General features: G+C 45.5%; 1 protein-coding gene across 5 annotated transcripts in view; it reads left to right on the forward strand.

Annotated features, from left to right (window-relative positions):
- LOC129822365 (protocadherin Fat 3-like) overlaps positions 1–23,171 on the forward strand; it is a 381,150-nt gene that overhangs the window by 182,548 nt on the left and 175,431 nt on the right. The window lies entirely within an intron of this gene.

Here is a 23,171-nt window from a genome sequence, read left to right on the forward strand (position 1 = left end):
TTGGCCTCATGCATGTCAACATCAGAAGCCTCCTCCCTAAGTTTGCCTTACTCACCGCTTTAGCACACTCTGCCAACCCTGATGTCCTTGCCGTGTCTGAATCCTGGCTTAGGAAGGCCACCAAAAACTCTGAGATTTCCATACCCAACTATAACACTTTTCGTCAAGATAGAACTGCCAAAGGGGGAAGAGTTGCAATCTACTGCAGAGATAGCCTGCAAAGTTCTGTCATACTTTCCAAGTCTATGCCCAAACAGTTCGAACTTCTAATTTTAAAAATTAATCTCTCCAGAAATAAGTCTCTCACTGTTGCCGCCTGCTACCGACCCCCCTCAGCTCCCAGCTGTGCCCTGGACACCATCTGTGAATTGATCGCTCCCCATCTAGCTTCAGAGTTTGTTCTGTTAGGTGACCTAAACTGGGATATGCTTAACACCCCGGCAGTCCTACAATCTAAGCTTGATGCCCTCAATCTCACACAAATGATCAAGGAACCCACCAGGTACAACCCTAAATCCGTAAACATGGGCACCCTAATAGACATTATCCTGACCAACTTACCCTCCAAATACACCTCTGCTGTCTTCAATCAAGATCTCAGCGATCACTGCCTCATTGCGTGTATCCGCCACGGGTCCACGGTCAAACGACCACCCCTCATCACTGTCAAACGCTCCCTAAAAGACTTCTGCGAGCAGGCCTTTCTAATCGACCTGGCCCGGGTACCCTGGAAGGATATTTACCTCATCCCGTCAGTTGAGGATGCCTGGTCATTCTTTAAAAGTTACTTCCTCACCATATTAGACAAGCATGCTCCGTTCAAAAAATGCAGAACCAAGAACAGATATAGCCCTTGGTTCACTCCAGACCTGACTGCCCTCGACCAGCACAAAAACATCCTGTGGCGAACTGCAATAGCATCGAAGAGCCCCCGCGATATGCAACTGTTCAGGGAAGTCAGGAACCAATACACGCAGTCAGTCAGGAAAGCAAAGGCCAGCTTTTTCAAGCAGAAATTTGCATCCTGTAGCTCTAACTCCAAAAAGTTCTGGGATACTGTAAAGTCCATGGAAAACAAGAGCACCTCCTCCCAGCTGCCCACTGCACTGAGGCTAGATAACACGGTCACCACTGATAAGTCCGTGATAATCGAAAACTTCAACAAACATTTCTCAATGGCTGGCCATGCCTTCCACCTAGCGACTCCAACCTTGGCCAACAGCCCCCCCCCCCCCCCCCCCCCCCCCCGCTGCTACTCGCCCAAGCCTCCCCAGCTTCTCCTTTACCCATATCCAGATAGCAGATGTTCTGAAAGAGCTGGAAAACCTGGACCCATACAAATCAGCTGGGCTTGACAATCTGGACCCCCTATTTCTGAAACTGTCCGCCGCCATTGTCGCACCCCCTATTACCAGCCTGTTCAACCTCTCCTTCGTATCATCTGAGATCCCCAAGGATTGGAAAGCTGCCGCTGTCATCCCCCTCTTCAAAGGGGGAGACACCCTGGACCCAAACTGTTACATACCTATATCCATCCTGCCCTGCCTAGCTAAGGTCTTCGAAAGCCAAGTCAACAAACAGATCACTGACCATCTCGAATCCCACCGTACCTTCTCCGCTGTGCAATCCGGTTTCCGAGCCGGTCACGGGTGCACCTCAGCCACGCTCAAGGTACTAAACGATATCATAACCGCCATCGATAAAAGACATTACTGTGCAGCCGTCTTCATCGACCTGGCCAAGGCTTTCGACTCTGTCAATCACCATATTCTTATCGGCAGACTCAATAGCCTCGGTTTTTCTAATGACTGCCTTGCCTGGTTCACCAACTACTTTGCAGACAGAGTTCAGTGTGTCAAATCGGAGGGCATGTTGTCCGGTCCTCTGGCAGTCTCTATGGGGGTACCACAGGGTTCAATTCTCGGGCCGACTCTTTTCTCTGTATACATTAATGATGTTGCTCTTGCTGCGGGCGATTCCCTGATCCACCTCTACGCAGACGACACCATTCTGTATACTTCCGGCCCTTCCCTGGACACTGTGCTCTCTAACCTCCAAACGAGCTTCAATGCCATACAACACTCCTTCCGTGGCCTCCAACTGCTCTTAAACGCTAGTAAAACCAAATGCATGCTTTTCAACCGTTCGCTGCCTGCACCCGCACGCCCGACTAGCATCACCACCCTGGACGGTTCCGACCTAGAATATGTGGACATCTATAAGTACCTAGGTGTCTGGCTAGACTGCAAACTCTCCTTCCAGACTCATATCAAACATCTCCAATCCAAAATCAAATCTAGAGTCGGCTTTCTATTCCGGAACAAAGCCTCCTTCACTCACGCCGCCAAACTTACCCTAGTAAAACTGACTATCCTACCGATCCTCGACTTCGGCCCTCGCTACATGTTCGTCGTCAGACCCACTGGCTCCAGGTCATCTACAAGGCTATGCTAGGTAAAGTGCCGCCTTATCTCAGTTCACTGGTCATGATGGCTACACCCACCCGTAGCACGCGCTCCAGCAGGTGTATCTCACTGATCATCCCTAAAGCCAAAACCTCATTTGGACGCCTTTCCTTCCAGTTCTCTGCTGCCTGCGACTGGAACGAATTGCAAAAATCTCTGAAGTTGGAGACTTTTATCTCCCTCAACAACTTTAAAAATCTGCTATCCGAGCAGCTAACCGATCACTGCAGCTGTACATAGTCCATCTGTAAACTACCCACCCAATTTACCTTCCTCACCCCCATACTGCTTTTATTTATTTACTTTTCTGCTCTTTTGCACACCAGTATCTCTTCTTGCACATGATCATCTGATGATTTATCACTCCAGTGTTAATCTGCTAAATTGTAATTATTCGATTTATTGCCTACCTCATGCCTTTTGCACACATTGTATATAGATTCTCTTTTTTCTACCATGTTATTGACTTGTTTATTGTTTACTCCATGTGTAACTCTGTGTTGTTGTCTGTTCACACTGCTATGCTTTATCTTGGCCAGGTCGCAGTTGCAAATGAGAACTTGTTCTCATCTAGCCTACCTGGTTAAATAAAGGTGAAATAAAAAAAAATAAAAAAGAAATTGTCCTGCTTAATTGCTGGAATTATGTTAAAAGTGTTCTGCATTTTTTGTTGTCTTGCTAGGAGCCTACCTGTCTTCTCACCTCCCTCATAAAAACTGGTTTTAAGTCTAAACAGTGCCTTTTCCGCCTTTTTGATATACATTTCCGATTACCGACCATTTCGAATCCCACCACACCTTCTCCGCTATGCAATCTGGTTTCAGAGCTGGTCATGGGTGCACCTCAGCCACGCTCAAGGTCATAAACGATATCGTAACCGCCATCGATAGGAAACAATACTGTGCAGCCGTATTCATTGACCTGGCCAAGGCCTTTGACTCTGTCAATCACCACATCCTCATTGGCAGACTCGACAGCCTTGGTTTCTCTAATGATTGCCTCGCCTGGTTCACCAACTACTTCTCTGATCGAGTTCAGTGTGTCAAATCGGAGGGTCTGTTGTCCGGGCCTCTGAAAGTCTCTATGGGGGTGCCACAGGGTTCAATTCTTGGACCGACTCTCTTCTCTGTTTACATCAATGATGTCGCTCTTGCTGCTGGTGATTCTCTGATCCACCTCTACGCAGACGACACTATTCTGTATACTTCTGGCCCTTCTTTTGACACTGTGTTAACAACCCTCCAGGCGAGCTTCAATGCCATACAACTCTCCTTCCGTGGCCTCCAACTGCTCTTAAATACAAGTAAAACCAAATGCATGCTCTTCAACCGATCGCTGCCTGCTCCTGCCCGCCTGTCCAACATCACTACTTCGGACGGCTCTGACTTAGAATATGTGGACAACTACAAATACCTAGGTGTCTGGTTAGACTGTAAACTCTCCTTCCAGACTCACATCAAACATCTCCAATCCAAAGTCAAATCTAGAATTGGCTTCCTATTCCGCAACAAAGCATCCTTTACTCATGCTGCCAAACATACCCTTGTAAAACTGACCATCCTACCAATCCTCGACTTCGGTGATGTCATTTACAAAATAGCCTCCAAAACCCTACTCAATAAATTGGATGCAGTCTATCACAGTGCCATCCGTTTTGTCACCAAAGCCCCATATACTACCCACCACTGCGACCTGTACACTCTCGTTGGCTGGCCCTCGCTTCATACTCGTCGCCAAACCCACTGGTTCCAGGTCATCTACAAGACCCTGCTAGGTAAAGTCCCCCCTTATCTCAGCTCGCTGGTCACCATAGCAGCACCTACCTGTAGCACGCGCTCCAGCAGGTATATCTCTCTAGTCACCCCCAAAACCAATTCTTCCTTTGGACGCCTCTCCTTCCAGTTCTCTGCTGCCAATGACTGGAACGAACTACAAAAATCTCTGAAACTGGAAACACCTATCTCCCTCACTAGCTTTAAGCACCAGCTGTCAGAGCAGCTCATAGATTACTGCACCTGTACATAACCCATCTACAATTTAGCCCAAACAACTACCTCTTTACCTACTGTATTTATTTATTAATTTATTTTGCTCCTTTGCACCCCATTATTTCTGTCTCTACTTTGCACTTTCTTCCACTGCAAACCAACCATTCCAGTGTTTTTTAGTTTTTGTTTGACTTGCTGTGTTGTACTCACTTCGCCTCCATGGCCTTTTATATTTTTATTTATTTATACATATATTTGTTTGCCTTCACCTCCCTTATCTCACCTCACTTGCTCACATTGTATATAGACTTATTTTCACTGTATTATTGACTGTATGTTTGTTTTACTCCATGTGTAACTATGTGTTGTTGTATGTGTCGAACTGCTTTGCTTTATCTTGGCCAGGTCGCAATTGTAAATGAGAACGTGTTCTCAATTTGCCTACCTGGTTAAATAAAGGTTAAATAAAAAAAAATAAAAAAAATAAAAAAAAATTGTGCAACTGAAATTTCCATTTGCAAGCAGTTTGAAATGTGCTGTGTTTGAAATGTCTTGTCAAATCCATTTCCAAGACACATATCTCAGTTTCTAATCTTTTTACTGCTTCAGCCTCCTCTCCCCTCATTTTGGACGCATGTGCTATTTTCCCCCTCTAATATATGCTTTAGAGGTGTCCCATACTGTAGAAATCTTTTCAGTTGAGCCTATGTTGATCTCAAAAAAGGATCTAAGATCATCTGCTAGTGATTGGCTAAATATCTCATCTTGTAATAGCATGGTGTTGAGACAAAATCTACCCTTCTACAAATGTAGGAGTATATATCAATATGTAACTCTACTATAGCATGATCTGTGAGGGAAATGGGCCCAATCTGGCAACCAATCACATTATTAACCATGAAATGAGATATCAAGAAAAAATAACTTCTGAAGTGTGTTTTATGACATTTGGAGAAAAAAGTATATTCTCTATCATGATGGACTAATCTCCATATAACCCTGTAAGGCCCATATGTTCTTCTACATATGCATTGCAAGTCTATCCTTTGGTGTGGGCTTTTCCTGTAAATGTACTTCTATCAATCATATTGTCCATCACTTGGTTGAAGTCTCCAGGAAGGACCATCTGCCCCTCCATATTTCCCAGTACAATGTTGACCTCATGAAAACAATCTGGATCCTCCTTGTTGGGAGCATATATGTTGCATACCACTACCTTAATCCCATTTATAAGAGCCTCAATGCAGATAAGCCTGCCAAACTCATCAGACTGATGCTTCAACATTAAGAAACTGGTGGGCGATTCGGAAGGACTTGCTGTTTGTTTGCTAGTAAATGTGGCCTTCTGTGAATTCCGCGTGTTAGGCTTGAAGACGTTTTTAGCGTGTCGACATTATAATAATGCCACTTTAGCTATATGTTTCAAAATGTAAATTATCTTTATATTAAACTGTACACAAAGTCAACATATTAAGACTAAAGGTAAAGTGTATGCCGTTGAGTTTCAGTATTTATATGTGGGTTTTAGGAGCTCTTTGTCTTTTACGGAGGCCCCACGTGACTCCCCTAACTAGTAATTTGTTATGATAACAAGCAAGCAAGAAATTGCAAAGCAACAGCTTCAACTTTCGATAGATAGGCGAGGCGCTAGTATTCTCAACTGAAAGGATACCGGCCGTTTACAGTATACTAAAATGAACTAATAGTATATAGTATGTAGTATATACTCATGAAGTATGTAAACTCAGCAAAAAAAACTAAGTGTCCCTTTTTCAGGACCCTGTCTTTCAAAGATAATTCGTAAAAATCCCAATAATTTCATAGATCTTCATTGTAAAGGTTTTAAACACTGTTTCCCATGCTTGTTCAATGAACCATAAACAATTAATGAACATGCACCTGTGGAACGGTCATGAAGACACTAACAGCTTACAGACGGTAGACAATTAAGGTCACAGTTAGGAAAACTTAGGACACTAAAGAGGCCTTTCTACTGACTCTGATAAACACCAAAAGAAAGATGCCCAGGGTCCCTGTTCATCTGTGTGAACGTGCCTTAGGCATTCTGCAAGGAGGCATGAGGACTGCAGATGTGGCCAGGGCAATACATTGCAATGTCCATACTGTGAGACGTCTAAGACAGCGCTACAGGAAGACACGATGGACAGCTGATCGTCCTCGTAGTGGCAGATCAGGTGTAACAACACCTGCACAGGATCGGCACATCCGAACATCACACCTTGCAGGTGCCTTGGTGGAAGAGTGTGGTAACATCTCACAGCAAGAACTGGAAAATCTGGTGCAGTCCATGAGGAGGAGATGCACTGCAGTACTTAATGCAGCTGGTGGCCACACCAGATACTGACTGTTACTTTTGATTTTGACCCCCCCTTTGTCCAGGGACACATTATTCCATTTCTGTTAGTCACATGTCTGTGTAACTTGTTCAGTTTATGTCTCAGTTGTTGAAGCTTGTTATGTTCATACAAATATTTATACATGTTAAAGTTTGCTGAAAATAAACGCAGTTGACAGTGAGAGGACGTTTCTTTTTTTGCTGAGTTTAGTATACCGTATGTTTTATGGACTCCAGAGTGGCGCAGTGGTCTAAGGCACTTCATCTCAGTGCTAGAAGCGTCACTACAGACCCTGGTTAGGATAGGGTTTGGTCAGGGTAGGCAGTCATTGTAAAATAAGAATTTGTTCTTAACTGACTTACCTAGTAAAATAAAATTGTTAGTATGGGTTTTCAAATACAAATACACCTCTAGTTTAGTGCCCTGCAAGCTTATCGCTAGGTACCATGCTAGCCTGGCTAATGAGCAGAGGGTTTAAAGGAGAATTCCTGCTGGGTGTGTACCTGCAGGGTATCAGGTCTCAGGTGGAGCTAATCCACTCTGCCTGCTCATAGCTAAATGACTGCAGCTGGGCCCGATTCTGTAATAACCCCTTTAAGAGCACGGCTTAATAATAAACTGATAAAGTGTTACTCTCGGGCTCGCTGTCGCTAATAGCCTCCTCAGAACTGAATACTATGACCCTAGCTAACATCATGACCCCTATAACACTCACCAGCACTCCTTCTCAATGTAATCCCTTAGCCTGTACTCAATAGCTTTCAGTCCTGTGGTGGTGGTGGTGAATAAAATAGAAAAACATCTAATTTAGTGATATGTGCATGTAACACCTGAACCACTGTTGCCATAGAACCCACAGCTGCTTTTAAAATGGAGCCATGTTGGAACACTGCTGAATCATTGAACTTTAATGCTGCTCACCGCCACGCCTGTCTCTCTCTGTCTGCATATGGTTTGCTTCTCCCTCTCGCTTTCTCCCTCTTCTCTTCCTCTCTCTGAATGATGAATGAGGTGGAGGAGATTAAAAGCTGACTGTGGCATAGAGAAAAGGGTTTCATCTGTCAGTCTTTCCACTGCCTGCCTAACAGGGAGGAAAACAGCTCGGTGGCACCTGAATGCTGCCATGTTTCACTTAACGCTCCTCATCGCCTTTCATTGGCCAGGTGCAGCTCGGCAAACAGACTGCAGACACCGAGTGGCATAGCTGAGTACCATCTCTCTGCGTTATTTGTCTCCCTCTTTTTCACAAGCGAATGTATGGACACACACCGCTAAACAGAAACACACATGCCTACACGAAGGCACACACACACACACACACACACACACATACTCACACACACGTGGCGGTCCCACACACAGCGTACACTCTTTCTATCTATCCATCAATGTTTTGTTTTTTACCTTATTCCAGTGCCTCTATTAGAGACCATCCTTCCCTTTGATGTGTGAATTATCTTAAGGAGACAAATTATGACCTTCCACAATGCTCTGAGGCCCTCCGGCAGGTCCAATGCTCTGAGGCCCTCCGGCAGGTCCAATGCTCTGAGGCCCTCCGGCAGGTCCAATGCTCTGAGGCCCTCCGGCAGGTCCAAAGCTCTGAGGCCCTCCGGCAGGTCCAAAGCCCTGAGGCCCTCCGGCAGGTCCAAAGCCCTGAGGCCCTCCGGCAGGTCCAAAGCCCTGAGGCCCTCCGGCAGGTCCAAAGCCCTGAGGCCCTCCGGCAGGTCCAAAGCCCTGAGGCCCTCCGGCAGGTCCAAAGCCCTGAGGCCCTCCGGCAGGTCCAAAGCCCTGAGGCCCTCCGGCAGGTCCAAAGCCCTGAGGCCCTCCGGCAGGTCCAATGCCCTGAGGCCCTCTGGAAGGTCCATTGCCCTGAGGCCCTCTGGAAGGTCCATTGCCTCCATTGCCCTGAGGCCCTCTGGAAGGTCCATTGAATGTCCATACATTCGCCCTCCGGCAGGTCCAAAGCCCTGGGGCCCTCTGACAGGTGCACTATTATAGACACTGCAGTTCGACAGAACTGAAGAAGGAAGGACTGTATTGTGCAAACATTGCCTGTGGTCTTGTCTGCTAGCTGTGAAGTTATTACAATGTTTAAACACTAACGTCAAGGGAGACCACAGAGAAGGATGTTCTCATTCCCGAAGAGCACCGGTCTCATTGGCAGCGGGATTCCTTTTATATAACAGTGTGCTGCTGTAGCTTCATGTTATTATCATGTTGTACGGTATTGAAGTTTTGAGATACGTCTTTGAGAACATGCAAATAACAGTTATTATTTTGAAAAGTAAGAACAGAAATAGATTTCACCACCTGGTTGTTTCTTCATTGAGTCCCTTTCCATTCTCAGGAGGCATAGAGGGTTGACCGTTCCCTCTCCCTGTGAGCTTTACCTGTGTAGGGGACTGTAGGGGCTGTAGGGGTGTACTTCCCCCGCCTGCCTCCCCAGGGTGTCTCCCCCTCGCCAGAGGAGATAGATGGGCAGCAGGGTGGCGAGACAAGAGAGGGGGGTGGTAGGGGATGAAGGGTGCCCACCAGGACTGATAGGCAGCAGGGTGGAGTGGCGGGGGAGTAGGGTGGAGTGGCGGATGGAATAGGTTGGAGTGATAGGCAGCAGGGTGGAGTGGCGGGGGAGTAGGGTGGAGTGGTGGGGGAGTAGGGTGGAGTGATAGGAAGCAGGGTGGAGTGGCGGATGGAATAGGGTGGAGTGATAGGAAGCAGGGTGGCGTGGCGGGGGATTAGGGTGGAGTGGCGGGGGAGTGGGTTGGAGTGGCGGGGGAGTAGGTTGGAGTGATAGGCAGCAGGGTGGAGTGGCGGGGGAGTAAGTTGGAGTGATAGGCAGCAGGGTGGAGTGGCGGGGGAGTAAGTTGGAGTGATAGGCAGCAGGGTGGAGTGGCGGGGGAGTAGGTTGGAGTGATAGGCAGCAGGGTGGAGTGGCGGGGAGTAAGTTGGAGTGATAGGCAGCAGAGTGGAGTGGCGGGGAGTAGGTTGGAGTGATAGGCAGCAGGGTGGAGTGGCGGGGAGTAAGTTGGAGTGATCGGCAGCAGGGTGGAGTGGCGGGGAGTAGGGTGGAGTGACGGGGGAGTAGGTTGTCAGTGGCGAGGGAGTAGGTTAGAGTGACGGGGGAGAAGGTTGGAGTGATAGGCAGCAGGGTTGAGTGGCGGGGAGTAGGTTGGAGTGGCGGGGGAGTAGGTTGGGGTGATAGGCAGCAGGGTGGAGTGGCGGGGAGTAAGTTGGAGTAATAGGCAGCAGGGTGGAGTGGCGGGGGAGTAAGTTGGAGTGATAGGCAGCAGGGTTGAGTGGCGGGGAGTAGGTTGGAGTGGCGGGGGAGTAGGTTGGGGTGATAGGCAGCAGGGTGGAGTGGCGGGGAGTAAGTTGGAGTAATAGGCAGCAGGGTGGAGTGGCGGGGAGTAAGTTGGAGTGATAGGCAGCAGGGTGGAGTGGCGGGGTGTAAGTTGGAGTTATAGGCACCAGGGTGGAGTGGCGGGGAGTAAGTTGGAGTGATAGTCAGCAGGGTGGAGTGGCGGAGGAGTAGGTTGAAGTGGCGGGGGAGTAGGATGGATTGATAGGCAGCAGGGTGGAGTGGCGGGGAGTAAGTTGGAGTTATAGTTACCAGGGTGGAGTGGCGGGGAGTAAGTTGGAGTGATAGTCAGCAGGGTGGAGTGGCGGAGGAGTAGGTTGGAGTGGCAAGGGAGTAGGTTAGAGTGACGGGGGAGTAGGTTGGAGTGATAGGCAGCAGGGTGGAGTGGCGGGGAGTAGGTTGGAGTGGCGGGGGAGTAGGTTGGAGTGATAGGCAGCAGGGTGGAGTGGTGGGGGAGTAAGTTGGAGTGATAGGCAGCAGGGTGGAGTGGCGGAGGAGTAGGTTGGAGTGGCAAGGGAGTAGGTTAGAGTGACGGGGGAGAAGGTTGGAGTGATAGGCAGCAGGGTTGAGTGGCGGGGAGTGGGTTGGAGTGGCGGGGGAGTAGGTTGGAGTGATAGGCAGCAGGGTGGAGTGGTGGGGGAGTAAGTTGGAGTGATAGGCAGCAGGGTGGAGTGGCGGGGGAGTAAGTTGGAGTGATAGGCAGCAGGGTGGAGTGGCGGGGGAGTCAGTTGGAGTGATAGGCAGCAGGGTGGAGTGGCGGGGGAGTAAGTTGGAGTGATAGGCAGCAGGGTGGAGTGGCGGGGAGTAGGTTGAAGTGGCGGGGGAGTAGGGTGGAGTTATATGCAGCAGGGTTGTGTGGCGGGTGAGTAGGGTGGAGTGATAGGCAGCAGGGTGGAGTGACGGGAGTAGGGTGGAGTGATATGCAGCAGGGTTGAGTGGCGGGTGAGTAGGGTGGAGTGATAGGCAGAATGGTGGAGTGGCAGGAGTAGGGTGGAGTGATATGCAGCAGGGTTGAGTGGCGGGTGAGTAGGGTGGATTGGTGGGGGAGTAGGGTGGAGTGATAGGCAGAAGGGTGGAGTGGTGGGGGAGCAGGGTGGAGTGATAGGCAGAAGGGTGGAGTGGTGGGGGAGCAGGGTGGAGTGATAGGCAGAAGGGTGGAGTGGCGGGGGAGCAGGGTGGAGTGATAGGCAGCAGGGTGGAGTGACGGGGAGTAGGTTGAAGTGGCGGGGGAGTAGGGTTGAGTGATAGGCAGAAGGGTGGAGTGGCGGGGGAGTAGGGTGGAGTGATAGGCAGAAGGGTGGAGTGGCGGGGGAGCAGGGTGGAGTGATAGGCAGCAGGGTGGAGTGACGGGGAGTAGGTTGAAGTGGCGGGGGAGTAGGGTTGAGTGATAGGCAGAAGGGTGGAGTGATATGCAGCAGGGTTGAGTGGCGGGTGAGTAGGGTGGAGTGATAGGCAGAAGGGTGGAGTGGCGGGTGAGTAGGGTGGAGTGATAGGCTGCCGGGTGGAGCGGTGGGGGAGTACGGTGGAGTGATAGGCAGCAGGGTGGAGCGGTGGGGGAGTACGGTGGAGTGATAGGCAGCAGGGTGGAGTGGTGGGGGAGTAGGTTGGAGTGATAGGCAGCAGGGTGGAGTGACGGGAGTAGAGGGTAGGTTGGTGAAGGGGGCACCCTGGTACCCTTGCCAAAGGACCAGATCAGCCTACCTGAGGCAGTTAGCTGGTCCCATCTGTAGTTGTCTGCTTTGGGCTTAGTGAGGGGACAGACCCCCCTAGTTGTAGAGGGTAGCGGCCGGTATTTGTGTGTTGGATAATTCTGAAAAGCTAACATTTCCACCAACAAACAGACCATGATTTAGACACACATTGAGCCAACCATTTATGCCGTTGCTGGGGCTTTTTCTATACAGGTTCCCAGGGTCTGAACTATAGAAATGAATTATAATACAAAGTTAAGATGAATATGAGCTGAATGTTCCCTGACTATCACTGTAACCAGTCTGAGATCATCATCACATAACCAGGTGGAAAGAGGGGAGAGAGGAGAGAGAGAGGAGAGAGAGGAGAGAGCGAGGAGAGAGAGGAGAGATAAGGGAGAGAGAGGGGAGAGAAGGGAGAGAGAGGGACGAGAGGAGAGAGAAGGGAGATATGGGAGAGAGAGGGGAGATATGGGAGAGAGAGGAGAGAGAGGGGAGAGAGAGGAGAGAGAAGGGAGAGAGAGGAGAGATAAGGGAGAGAGAGGGGAGAGAGAGAAGGGAGCGCGAGGAGAGAGAGGGGAGAGAAGGGAGAGAGAGTGGAGATATGGGCGAGAGAGGAGAGAGAGGAGAGAAAGAGCAGAGTGTGGTGTAAAGCAAGGGCTCTTTTGTCTCTGTCTTTGTGTGTGTGACTGGGTCTAGGGAGAAGGTCTTTGAGGCGAGCCAGGGCCCACATCAGGCCTATAAAGACCAGGAAGTGGTACCTGGCGATGACTAATGAAAACTGCCTTTACATGTTATACCAATCCCGTCTGCTCTCCCTCCATCCGCTCTCCCTCCCTCCCTCCCTCCCTCCCTCCCTCCTCTCCTTCTCCATCTATCCCTCCCCCTATCTCCCACCAAGTCTTCTCTTCCTTTGCCCCCTCTCATTCACTGTTTTTGTGTGGGGGATATAAAGCCATTGAAAGCACCAACTGGCTTTCTGAATAGGAGTAATTGACTTCAACACTCTGACAATATAGTTTTTTGGAGAGTTGTGTTGAAGTGGCCAACGTGGCAGTTGGGCTTGGTGTTTGTTTGTTTTCTATTTCTGAACCTATTCATGAGATGATAACGTGAGAATGTGTGTGTCCATGTGTGTCCTAGTGCAGTGTGTTGTTTAGGCGTGTGTGACTTTATTTGGAATGTCTGTTTAGGTGTAACCTGTAAGTGGGCATGTACCTCATTGTGTGTATTAGCCCTTAGTACTGTTAGCATTGCTCCTTTCTCGTATTTGGTGATCATGCCATTAAGTGTGGATTTCTCAGCCCCTGCTGCTAGTTCCCGGGCAGTGGAAAGTTTGTTCTCTAAATCATCTGAACCCGATCACATTGGTAAGCCCCATGGTTAAGCAGTTTGTCTTCAAAGGCACAACGCAAGACCTCTTGACATCACCTTACCTTATTTTTACCCTTCCGCCCTCCTCTCTCTCTCTCCCCCTCTCTTTCCCCTCTCTCTGTATCTCTCTCTTTTTCCCCTCTCTCTCTCTCTCTTCTTCTTATCTCTTCTCTTCCCTCTCTTTTCTTTCTTCTCAATTCAATTCAATTAAATTTGCTTTATTGGCATGATGTAACCATGTACATATTGCCAAAGCTTATTTTGGATATTTACAATATAAAAATGAGAATCAAAATTGTCAACGGGACAACAGTAACAACAATAACCAAGTGTCAAAATAACCATACATTCAACAATAACAATAAACATACAGTAGAGTACATGTGCAGGTTGATTGGTCTGTCAGACACTGTCCCTCATCTTATGGCAGGCAGCAATGTAGTGCGCTGCCAACCCACAGCTCTCTGCGTCCTCCCCCAACAGGACGGGTAGCCTACTCTCATCAGAGAGGACTTTGAATTATTCTTGAATAAGGGTTTCAAATCTGGGGAAATGACACTCTCTAATTGTTTTATATTTTTTACATTTTATCAGGAAATGCAGCTCCGTCTCTGTCTCCCCCTGCCACTCCACCCTCTCCCTCTTTTCTTTCTTCTCTCTCTATCTCTCTCTCTATTCTTTCTCTTTCTATCTCTCTCTCATCTTTCTTCTCTCTCTCTCTTCTTTCTTCTCTCTCTTCTTTCAATTCAATTCAATTCAATTGACTTTATTGACATGGCAAGTTCGTTATTACTTACATTGTCAAAGTAAACATATCGAAAAATAAAAATCAAATATATATGTATATATATACAAAATATATATATATTTATATATAAATAAATGGTGGGACCAACAGCAATAATAACAGTAGTAGTGGACATGGGATTACCATTAACAACAACTACAACAACAATATTAATCAGAACAACAATAAATTAAAGCAACAGTAGTAGACCAGTGTCAATATGACTTGAGAAGACATAAGACCTGGTATGAAAGACAAAACAAAACTAAGCTAAATGGGAAATATTATCAACATTACTTTGCATTTTTCACTGGCTGTCCCTCAAGTTGTGGCAGGAGGACACATATTTGGCTGCCAAAACTGCACATTTTGGCTTTTCACCCAATAAAAATTTGATTTTTTTCTTCATCTTTTATAGTTAGGGTTAGGGTTAGGGTCAAATTCTTTGTATTGAGTTATAATTTTGGGAAAGAAATATGCTCTTAGGTCTGAGTATTTGTCACAGTGTAGTAGGAAATGCACCTCTGTCTTTACCTCTCCTCTGGAGCAGAGTGAGCACAGCCTGTCCTCTCTGGGCAGCCAGGTTTGTCTGTGACAACCGGTCTCTATAGCCAGACGGTGCTCACTGAGTCTGTACCTAGTCAATGTTTTCCTCAGTTTTCTATCAGTCACAGTGGTCAGATAGTCTGCCACCATGTACTGTCTGTTTAGAGCCAAATAGCATTGAAGTTTACTTAGATTTTTTGTGGTGTCTTTCCAATAGGTTATATATTTTTCTATTTGTTTTGTGATGATTTGGTTGGGCCAGATTTTCTGAGGGCTGTCCCGAGGCTCTATGGGGTTGGTTTGGGTTGGTGAACTGAGCATCAGAACCAGCTGGCTGAGGGGACTCTTCTCTGGTTTCATCTCTTGACATTGTAGAGCTGTGTGATGGAATGTTTTAGGGTCACTTGTTTTTAGATGGTTGTAAAATTTGATGGCTCTTTTTTCTATTCGAATGAGGAGGGGGTATTGGCCCAATTCTGCCCTACATGCGTTATTTGGAGTTTTTCTTTGTACTTGCAATACAGTCTTGCAAAACTCTGCATGCAATATTTCAGTTGGAGGTTTGTCCCATTTAGTAAATTCATTATTAGAGAGTGGACCCCATACTTCACTGCCATATAGAGCAATTGGTTCTATAACTGATTGAAAAATTTTGAGCCAGATTCTAATTGGAATTTCAATTTTGATGTTCCTTTTAATGGCATAGAATGCTCTTCTTGCTTTGTCTCTCAGCTAATTCACAGCCATGTGAAAGCTACCTGTGTTGCTCATATTTAGTCCTAGATATGTGTAGTTTTTGGTGTGTTCTAATAGAACTGTGTCCAAATAGAATTTATATTTGTCATCCTTATTTCCCGACCTTTTTTGGAATATCATTATATTTGTTTTTTTTAAGTTAACGGTCAGAGCCCAGGTCTTACAGAACCTGTGAAGACGATCTAGGTGCTGCTGTAACCCCTCTTTAGTGGGAGACAGCAGCACCAGGTCATCTGCGTACAGCAGACACTTGATTTCAGTGTTGTGTAGGGTGATACCAGGTTCTCTCTCTTCTTTCTTCTCTCTCTTCTTTCTCTCTCTCTTCTTTCTTCTTTCTTTCTTTCTTTCTTCTCTCTCTATCTCTCTCTCTCTCTTCTTTCTTCTCTTTCTCCTTTTTTCCATTCTTCTCTCTTTTCTTTCCCTCTCTCTTTTCTTCCTTCTCTCTCTCTCCTTCCTTCTCACTCTCTTCTTTCTTCTCACTCTTCTTTCTTCTCTCTCTTTTCTTCTCTCTTTTCATTTCTCTCTCTCTCTCTTTCTCTCTCTATTCTGAATGGATGGATTTTTTCTGACTGTGGGTATTTGTGGTAGAGTTGAAATGTTCCTAATAATATTAAAAAGCTGTCTTTCTGGCTTTGATGGTGGTGGCAGGAGTCGGACAGCAGGGTACAGGACATGCAGTATCTAACCACGGTACCAGACTATGGACACAAATGAATTTCCAGCGCTTAAACCCTTCTGCCCTATAGGCTTGTATTAAGTGTCCTACGTGAATATGATGAATATAACAACAACAACATACATTACATCGGTAGATTACAGTGAACTATGCAATGGCTTTCATTTGGAAACGCAATGCACAGACATTGAGTATGCACAATGTCTATAGGAGTCGACTGCACATATGCTGTAGACAGAGACATACATACATGTGGATATACATTTGTGCCTACAGTGAGATCTGAGGCAGAAGCAGGGAGCTACTGTATACGGAGCGTTATGTAGCAGCTAATTAAGACTTCATTAACTTAAAATCCCAGAGATTATTGTAATGATGTGGGTTATGCATTATAATACTCGCCCAGGCAAAAGTCTGACGTAGGGACAAGGTCCAGGTACTGCTGCTCTCTCTCTCCCTTCGCTGTCTCACTTTGCGCTCTCTCACTCTGTCTCTTCCCCTCTCCCTCTCTCTCCCTCTATCTGTCCCTCTCTGTTTTATGTATCGAATCCTGTGACATTTGTGGTTAATTCCAGGCTGTAATTGAAAAGCAGGCGTGTAAGCAGTGACTTTGGCTATTAAAAGCAGCACTTCTCCATGGTGCTCAACACTAATTGTACTACAGAGAGTGACAGAGTGACAGGGACAGAGTGACAGGGACAGAGTGACAGGGACAGAGTGACAGGGACAGAGTGACAGGGACAGAGTGACAGAGACAAGAGTGAGAGTTCACAAACATAAACAGACCCCACACAGCCCAACGACAGCAGCACAGTTAGACCCAACCAAATCATGAGAAAACAAAAAGATAATTGCTTGACACATTGGAAAGAATTTGCAAAAAAATTGAGCAAACTAGAATGCTATTTGGCCCTAACAGAGAGTACACAGTAGCAGAATACCTGACCACTGTAACTGACCCAAACCTAAGGAACGCTTTGACTATGTACGTACAAACTTGGTGAGCATAGCCTTGCTATTGATAAAGGTCGCTGTAGGCAGACCTGGCTCTCAAGAGAAGACAGGCTATGTGCACACTGCCCACAAAATGAGGTGGAAACTGAGCTGCACTTCCTAACCTCCTGCCAAATGTATGACCATATTAGAGACACACATTTACATCAGATTACACAGACCCACAAAGAATTAGAAAACAAATCCAATTTTGATAAACTACCATACAGTATTTACTGTGTGAAATACCACAGTGTGCATGACAACAGCACGATTTGTGACCTGTTGCCACAATAAAAGGGCAACCAGTGAAGAACAAACACCTCCGTAAATACAACTCATATTTATGTTTATTTGTTTTCCCTTTTGTACTTTAACTAGTTGCACATCATTTGCACATCATTACAACACTGTATATAGACACATGTCTTTATTCTTTTGGAACTTTTGTGAGTAATGTTAAAAAAAATAATGTTTATTTCACTTTTGTTTACTATCTATTTCACTTGCTTTGGCCATGTAAACATATTTTCCCATGCCAATAAAGCCCTTTGAATTGAATTGAATTGAGAGAGAGTGAGAGAAAAAGAGTGAGAAAGAGAGGTAACTATGGAAAGAGAGCAGGATGGAGAGAGAGAGAGCAGGGGGACCAACTAAACACAGAATTAATTACAACTAACCTTGAGCATTCAGTGGTCCCATGGGACGAACAGAATGTCTGTGTGTGTGAGGGTTGTAAGTGGGGCTTGCTGTAGCTGGTTAATCATTTCAGAAATAGATAAAGGTGGTCTTAATATGTAAGTGCTCCCTCATTTTCTCTCTGCTTCATGAAAAATGTCAAGATATGCTTAAAATGGTATGTGTGTGTGTGTGTGTGTGTGTGTGTGTGTGTGTGTGTGTGTGTGTGTGTGTGTGTGTGTGTGTGTGTGTGTGTGTGTGTGTGTGTGTGTGTGTGTGTGTGTGTGTGTGTGTGTGTAGAGGTGTATTTATCTTCATTATAGTGAACAGTAAAGAGTCCTCGTGGTTCAAGTGTTAATGTCACATTCACCAGTACAGTGAAATGCCTTTCCTGCAAACTCAAAACACAACAATGCAATACTCAATAACAATGTATTACTAGAAAACCACACACCAGAAATAAGAATACGAAATATGAAATACACAATAAAGTAAGTAAGTAAGCATACTATATACAGGAAATATTTAAAAAGTCAGTTTCAATGACAGATTTACATGTGCAAAGGTACTGGAGAGATGGAGGTAGAGACTGTACAGTCGTGGCCAAAAGTTTTGAGAATGACACAAATATTAATACTATTTAATAATATTTCCATAAAGTTTGCTGCTTCAGTGTCTGTCACGCCCTGACCACAAATGATGGAGTGGGTGTTTGTGTGAGTGTTGGAGGGACAGTGTGTGTGAGTGTGTAGGGCCTGTGAGTGTGCATAGATGTAATAAAAGGTCAATACCAATACAAGGTTAACTCAGATAGTCCATGTAGCTATTTAGTTAGCTATTTGTCAGTTGTATTGCTTGAAGGTAGAAGCTGTTCAAGAGCCTGTTGGTGTCAGACTTGATGTACCAGTACCGATTGCTGTGCGGCAGCAGAGAAAATAGACTATGGCTTGGGTGGTTGGTGTCTTTGACGATTTTCAGGGCCGTCCTTCCACACCGCCTGATATAGATGTCCTTGATGGCAGGGAGCTCATCCCCAGTGATGTTCTGGGCTGTCCACGCAACCCTCTGTAACGCCATGCCATCGAGGGCGGTGCTATTGTCATACCAAGCAGTGATGCAGCCAGTCAATATGCTCTCAATGATACAGCTGTAGAACCTTTTAAGGATTTGAGGGCCCATGCCAAACCTTTTCAACCCCATGAGGGGATAGAGGCACTGTCGCGTCTTCTTTACGACTGTGCCTGTGTGTTTGAACCATTTTAAGTCCTTAGTGATTTGGACACAGAGGAACTTGGAGCTGTCTACCTGCTCCACTGCCACCCCGTCGATATGGATGGGGAGTGCTAACCCCCCCATTTCCTGTAGTCCACGATCAGCTCTTTGTTCTTGTTGAGGGAGAGGTTGTTGCTCCGGCACCACACAGCCAGGTCACTGATCTCCTCCCTGTAAGCTGACTCATCGTCACTGGTGCTCATACCTATCACATTGTGTCGTCAGCGTACTTGATAATGGTGTTGGAATCGTGAGTGTCCCACAGTCATGGGTGAACAGGGAGTACAGGAGAGGGCTGAGAACGCACCCTTGTGGAGCCCCAGTGTTGAGGATCAGCGGGGTGGAGATGTTGTTACCTACTCTCACCACCTGGGGGCGGCCCGTCAGGAAGTCCAGGACCCATTCGCACAGGGCGGGGTCGAGACCCAGGGTCTCGAGCTTAATGATGAGTTTGGAGGGTACTATGGTGTTAGCGTCCCACATATCCTAGAGAAGTTAACGTCCCACTTGGCCAAAAGCCAGTAAAAATGCAGAGCTCCAAATTCAAATATATTACTCTAAAAATCAAACTTTCATGAAATCACACATGAAAGACACCAAATTAAAGCTACACTTGTTGTGAATCCCGCCAACATGTCTGATTTCAAAAAGGATTTACGGCGAAAGCACACCAAACGATTATGTTAGGTCAGTACATAGCCACAGAAAAACACAGCCATTTTTCCAGTCAAAGAGAGGAGTAACAAAAAGCAGAAATAGAGATAAAATGAATCACTAACCTTTGATGATCTTCATCAGATGACACTCATAGGACTTCATGTTACACAATACATGTATGTTTTTTCGGTAAAGTTCATATTTATATCCAAAAATCTGAGTCTGGGCGGGACGCTACTGTCTCACTTGGCAAAAAGCCAGAGAAAATGCAGAACGCCAAATTCAAATTTTTTACTATAAAAATTACCATAAAAATCTAACTTTCATTAAATCACACATGAAAGATACCAAATTAAATCTACACTGGTTGTGAATCCAGCCAACATGTCAGAATTCAAATAGGCTTTTCTGCGAAAGCAAACGATGCTATTATCTGAGTTAGCACCATTGTAAACAAAGAGAGATAAGCATATTTCAACTCTGCAGGCACGACACAAAACACAGAAATAAAAATATAATTCATGCCTTACCTTTGACGAGCTTCTGTTGTTGGCACTCCAATATGTCCCATAAACATCACAAATGGGCCTTTTGTTCGATTAATTCCGTCGATAAATATCCAAAATGTCCATTTATTTGGCGTGTTTGATCCAGAAAAACACCGCTTCCAACTTGCTCAAACGTAACTACAAAATATTTCAAAGGTTACCTGTAAACTTTGCCAAATAATTTCAAACTACATTTGTAATACAACTTTAGGTATTTTTTAACATTAATCATCGATAAAATTGAAGACGGGATGATCTGTGTTCAATACAGGATTAAAACAATCTGTAGCATGCTTTCTGGTCATGCGTCTCTATCTAACAGGACACTTCAAGTGACTTTGATTCAAAATGGCCGTGCATCTTCATTACACAAAGGAAAAACCCTTTGAAAAGAGAGTAACCTCAGAAAAAAGAAATTTGAATGTTTGTCCTCGGGGTTTCACCTGCTAAATAAGTTATGTTATACTCACAGACATGATTCAAACAGTTTTAGAAACTTCAGAGTGTTTTCTATCCAATTCTACTAACAATATGCATTTCTTATCTTCTGGGGATGAGTAGCTGGCAGTTGAATTTGGGTAAGCTTTTCATCCAAACGTGAAAATGCTGCCCCCTATCCTAGAGAAGTTAAATGCTGAGCTGTAATCAATGAACAGCATTCTTACATGGGTATTCCTCTTGTCCAGATGGTTAGGGCAGTGTGGAGTGTGATTGCTATTGCGTCGTCTGTGGACCTATTGGGGCGGTAAGCAAATTGGAGTGGGTCTAGGGTGTCAGGTAGGGTGGAGGTGATCTGGTCCTTGACTAGTCTCTCAAAGCACTTCATGATGACGGAAGTGAGTGCTACGGGGCGGTCGTCATTTAGCTTAGTTACCTTAGCTTTCTTGGGAACAGGAACAATGGTGGCCCTCTTGAAGCAGACTGGGATAAGGATTGATTGAATATGTCCGTAAACACACCAGCCAGCTTGTCTGCACATGCTCTGAGGACGCGGCCGGGGATGCCGTCTGGGCCTGCAGCCTTGCGAGGGTTAACACGTTTAAATGTTTTACTCATGTATATGGGTGTGTGTGTCAGTATTCAGGAGTTAAAGTTTTCCGTCAATGCGACAGATTTCCTTCATATGGATTCTGGAGAGGTCGTTTTATTTTAGATTAGTGTACATCTCTGGGGGATATGTCTGTTCCACCAAATATGTTCCCAAATACATGTATTCTCAAATGTTAGATTTTCTCGGTTACGCTGTGTGCACTGAACTGACATGCATGATTGTTGCTGGCCCTTCCATGTTCAGATGAAGGGAATTAAATAGTTTATAATGCGCACCACCGCGGAGCTCAACTCAAACAGCGGTGTGCAATTCAAATTCTATCTTTTATCACACAGGATGTAACTTTCCTGTGCTACTATTTTTTTGCCTTATAATGTTGTTATCAAAATTTAATCAGACAACTTCATAGTAGAATAGTTGACCTATTCAGCTTGTTGTTGTGTGTTTTATGCAAGAACATTTTCCTCTGGAGGCACAAGTTTCGAGAGCCGTAGGGTGAGAGACAAGTAGTCAATGCAGACTTTTTAAAGTAGTTTTGAACTTTTCTTTAAGGGAGGGGATCCCAGTTTTCAATTGCTACCATGTTTATTTCTGTACCCCCTCAATTGCTTTATGTGGCATCGTTTTTACAAATGCAGTTACAGCCATAGATTCAAGCTGTGCAACAGAGCTCTTAAAGGGCAATGACATACGTTGTAATAAAGCCCCAAAACGTTGGGGCTTTATTACTATTTTCTCATTCAAGTTTTTTTTATTTTTTTTTAATGATTTTTCTTTATTTTGTATTATTTTCTACATTGTAGAATAATAGTGAAGACATCATAACTATAAATAACACATATGGAATCATGTAGTAACCAAGAAAGTATTCAACAAATCAAAATATATTTTATATTTGAGATTCTTCAAAGTAGCCACCCTTTGCCTTGATGACAGCTTTGCACACTCTTGGCATTCTCTCAACCAGTTGAGAGATCCCACACACCAGTGTGTGTGTGTGCGTGTGCGTGTGCGTGTGTGTGTGTGTGTGTGTGTGTGTGTGTGTGTGTGTGTGTGTGTGTGTGTGTGTGTGTGTGTGTGTGTGTGTGTGTGTGTGTGTGTGTGTGTGTGTGTGCGTGCGAAGTGCTTACAGTAAGCTGCATCTCCGCTCAGAATGTACTGAAGGGCATTTAAGTGGTTTTAAGGGTGTGTGTGTGTGTGTGTGTGTGTGTGTGTTCCATTAGAGTTTTTCTGGTTGTAAAAGCAGTTGTCCACTTCCCACATCTTATCACACAACGTCCTCATTACTCTCCATGTTGGACACAGTACACACTAATAGGTCTCATCATGTTAGGGTGTGTCTTACAATCTCAAGTATGCCTGAAAGCTTAACTAACTACTCTTATTGTAAATATCTCATGAGTCTCTCTGTTGTAATGTATGAGATCTAATGGAGGAGCAGAGAGCTCGATGCTGAAGATGTGTTGAGCGGTGGAGTCTTGGTTGGAGTGGCATTCATTCTAAGTGGGTGCATAGTTCTAATGTACTGTGGGCCAGTCAGCATCACTTATGTCACAGCCAGGGTTTGAATATGGATGTTTGTTTACTGAAGGGAGAAATCGGCCACTTAGAGAGCAGCCAAGTCTATTCTGTCAGATAATGAACACACAGCCACGGGACGCTATTTACACACACACACACTCAACAGAGTGGTTAAGGGCAAGTGCAGAAATGACGTCAGGTTTGGTGAAATGAACCACTCCATCCCTGGGCTGTAGAAATGGATCATATGTTAAACGTGTTGAGTCTGGTCTTGATACACACATAGCTGTTGGAGATGTGTGAACATTGACCAGAATATTGGCTTGGCTTTTGTTTGGGCTTTTACTATGTGTTGGGCACTTAACGATGTATGTATATGAAGTATACAGCATTTCACTTTTATTCTTAGGAGATCCAGATATGGAAATATTGACCACACATTCATGTATGTTG

This window comes from Salvelinus fontinalis, chromosome 24 (genome assembly GCF_029448725.1).
Source record: "Salvelinus fontinalis isolate EN_2023a chromosome 24, ASM2944872v1, whole genome shotgun sequence".
Taxonomy (NCBI): domain Eukaryota; kingdom Metazoa; phylum Chordata; class Actinopteri; order Salmoniformes; family Salmonidae; genus Salvelinus; species Salvelinus fontinalis.